This window comes from Eutrema salsugineum, unplaced genomic scaffold, assembly GCF_000478725.1.
Source record: "Eutrema salsugineum unplaced genomic scaffold, Eutsalg1_0 scaffold_10, whole genome shotgun sequence".
In the NCBI taxonomy this organism is placed as follows: domain Eukaryota; kingdom Viridiplantae; phylum Streptophyta; class Magnoliopsida; order Brassicales; family Brassicaceae; genus Eutrema; species Eutrema salsugineum.
Window position 1 is genome coordinate 688,768 of NW_006256908.1, and position 3,823 is coordinate 692,590.

Here is a 3,823-nt window from a genome sequence, read left to right on the forward strand (position 1 = left end):
CAGGACCCGGTATGTTCCGGGCTGACCCGGTTCGTTTTTAGAGAGGTATAAATACTTTTTAGGGTTTTTTCTGAAAAGAACTATGTTTTATTCCCTTTTTTTTCTTGCCTCTTTTGTGAAAGACTCCATTAAGAAGAGAAATATCTATATTTGAGTGTTTAATCAAGAGAGTTTTAAGAGATCTGGGTGTTTAAAGCTGTTTTCTTTTGAATCTATCATCTCCATCTCCATTTCTCATCATTAATCATGTCAATCTTCTCTACTTGCAAAGGTTTAAGAGAGATTAGTATGATTAGTGAGTAGTCTCCTTAATGAGGTTCTAGATGTGTAGGTTAGGGTGCTAAAGTGTTAGATTAGGAGTGCTTAGGGCTAGATTCATTGATTCATCTCTCTAAACAGCTGTTCCCTATGCTAGATCATTGCATATCACTTGAGATCTAGATTCTGGGAATTTCATGCACCAAAAGTGTTTGATGAAATTCCTGAATGAGCTGTACTAGAGGTTTAAGCATTTTCTGCATGATGATGTATTGTTATTTTCTTAAATGATCATTAAGGACTGTTTATTAATGCATATTGATTCATATTTCACAAATGGGAATTTGGTTTGAAAATGGATTAGTATAGGGGTTAATACCTTCATGAGAGGATTAACCTAGATTAGAGTTCTTAATCATTTGGATCATGTCTCATCATTGTCATTAGCATTTCTAGTTTAGCACCAAAGCACCCTAACCAACTATCATGTCTAGAATCTCATGCCTCCATCATATCATATTCACATCATTTGTCACTGTTTAGTTCTTGTTTAATCATTTCATTAGTCTTTAATCATGTTTAAGTTTGTAGTTGTCTTTAGATAATCAAAACCACTCTTGTTTGCTTGAATTAAGAACTTGATCACTTAGTTTAGTGTCTAACACCACATCTGGATTGATAAACCTCTTTGTGCTACTTTGACAAGGGGATTGATAGCCCTGAGACCTTAAAAAGTCCTGTCTATCAATTGGCGCCGTTGCCAAATTGTGGTTTGTTTAGCATTAAGCTCTGATCTGTTCTTGAGATCAAGTGCTTACTTTCTTGTTATTACTGATTACTTTCAAGTTCTGTTTGTGATTTCAGGTGTATGAACACCACGTCTAGATCAAGAAGCTGTGGTCCACCTTTCCCTCTCAACGACAATATCAATCTTTTGGTACCAAGGAGGAGAAGGGACAGACGTGGTAGACAGATTGATCAGGCTGAGATGGCAGAACAAGGAGATCACGTGGTAGACATAGAACAACCAGTTCATGAGCAACAGGCTCAAGGTAATGGAGCTGGTAATGGAGTTGGTTAAGGGCTTCATCAGGGTAATGTTCATCAGGAACAGGTGCACCATCAACAAGCTTATGTCCACCAGGGACAAGCTCAAGCTCATCAACAGAGGCATCAGGCCAATGTTCAGCAAAGACAACAAGTGCACCACCAACCCCAGCCCTTCCAACACCAACAAAGAAGATATGAGCAACCCCAAGTCTATGTTGGAGAGAATGACAGGGCCAATGCTCATCAGTATGGAGCTGGTATTCAGGCACAACAACTTTGAAGTGAAGGCATCATTGCTCAATATGGTCCAGAACTCAAAGTTCCATGGGTTAGCAATGGAAGATCCCTTGGAACACTTGGACCAGTTTGATAAGGTGTGTGATCTGACAAAGATAAATGGAGTTTCTGAGGACAGCTTCAAGCTAAGACTATTCCCATTCAGTCTTGGTGACAAAGCTCATCAATGGGAGAAGAATCTTCCAAGAGGCTCCATTCAAACCTGGGAGCAATGCAAGCAAGCATTCTTATCTAAGTTCTTCTCCACCTCAAGAACTGCAAAACTGAGGAACCAAATCTCTAGCTTCACTCAGCACAGCAATGAGAGTTTTGGTGAAGCATATGAGAGATTCAGGAGCTACACAAACCAATACCCACACCATGGGTTTAGTGAGGCTTCTCTTCTCAGCACACTTTATAGAGGAGCTCTTCCCAAGATTAGAAACCAGCTGGATACTGCTTCCAATGGGAACTTTTTGGGCAAAGAAATTCATGCTGCTTTAGAGCTAGTGGAGAACTTAGCATTGAGCAATGATACTTATGGTGAAGACTATGACAGATCAAATAGGTCTGAAGGTTCAAGCTCAGAACAGAGGCTCACTAGGGAAGTTAAGGAGTTGAGAAGTGAATTAGACAAGTTGAAGTTGGTAACCCACAAGCCAATGCATTTTGTTGGAGAGTATGAGGAACCATCTCAAATCTTTGAGAACATAAGTGAAGAGGGTCTCACCCAAGAGGAGCTTAACTACATTGGGAATCAGAGGTTCCAGAGATATCAGTATGGTAATGCCAATCCAAACCTTTCTTACAGGAACACCAATGTAGCTAACCCACAAGACCAGGTCTATCCCAATTCTCAAGCTCCACAGAACTTTGTTCCCAAGAACAATTTTCAAGGGTCATTCCAACCCAAGAATCAGTTTGGTCAGAATCAGGGTTTTGGTCAGCAACAACAACCATTTCAAGGTCCTAGTTTCACTTCACAGCAGCAAAAGGCACCACCAGGATTCGGTCCTCCACAGTTCCAACAGCAAGCGCCTGTTCAACAACAGTTTCAGCCACCAACGGTTCAACAACAGCCACAGATGGGTACATATATGGTTGGTATTCTGCAACAACTACTTCAGGGTAAACAGATCTTTGCAAGCCAGAATGCAACCATGCAGCAGGAAATTAAGGAACTGAAGCAGAACCAGGCCTCAAGCTCAAGGAACCAAGGTCACCTACCTGGAAAACCAGAGCCCAACCCCAAGGAATATGCCAAGGCCATTACACTGAGGAGTGGAAAGGAGTTACCTGGTATTGAGAACAACATTGTGATCATTGAGGACAATGATCAAACTGAGGGGGAGGCAGCCTTAAAGGATGATCAAGTTGCTGAGAAACCAAGGACAGAAAAGGGTAAGTAGCAAAGGAACCAGAACCAGAGAAGAAATATGTGCCAACACCTCCATACCAACCCAAGCTCCCATTTCCAGGGAGATTTAAGAAGCAACTTGTGGATAAGGCAAGAGCTGTATTTGAGAAGGCACTCAATGAGACACCACTCACTATGCCTCTCATTGATGCATTCATAATGATGCCAAAGCTGGGGAAGTTCTTGAAGGATGCCATTCTGAACAAGACAAAAGAGCTTCAAGGCATGGTGGTACTAAGTCATGAGTGCAGTGCTATCATTCAGAAGAAGTCCATTCCAAGGAAGTTAACTGATCCAGGCAGTTTCACACTCCCTTGTGCCATTGGACCTCTTCTATTCTCTGGATGTCTTTGTGATCTAGGAGCATCAGTCAGCTTGATGCCATTCTCCATAGCTAAGAAGCTGGGCTTTAGAGTCTTCAAACCTGTAAGGATCTCTCTTATCCTTGCAGATAGATCAGTTAGATTGCCTGTTGGTATGTTGGAAGATCTACATGTTAAGATTGGTGGTTTTGAGGTTCCAACAGATTTTGTTGTACTGGAAATGGATGAGGAACCAGTAGATCCTCTTATCTTGGGCAGGCAATTCTTAGCAACTGCAGGAGCTATTATTGATGTAAGAGGTGGGATAATAGAGCTTCAACTTGGGTCTGAAAAGCTCAAGTTTGATGTGAATGAGATGATGAAGAAACCCACCATTGAAGGTCAATGTTTCTATGTGGAGACAATGGATCAGCTGGCTGATGAGTTGCTAGAGGAGCTGAACACTGAGGATCCCCTTCAAGCTGCTCTAACTGAAGAACAAGGAGACAATGGGCTCTTA

At 41.7% G+C, this 3,823-nt stretch overlaps 1 non-coding gene across 1 annotated transcript; it reads right to left on the bottom strand.

Annotated features, from left to right (window-relative positions):
* Positions 1–1,865: 1,865 nt before the first annotated feature.
* Positions 1,866–1,972, bottom strand: LOC112081712. Its single transcript, XR_002896634.1, has one exon. It is a non-coding gene; the product is annotated as a small nucleolar RNA R71 (small nucleolar RNA).
* Positions 1,973–3,823: the final 1,851 nt, after the last annotated feature.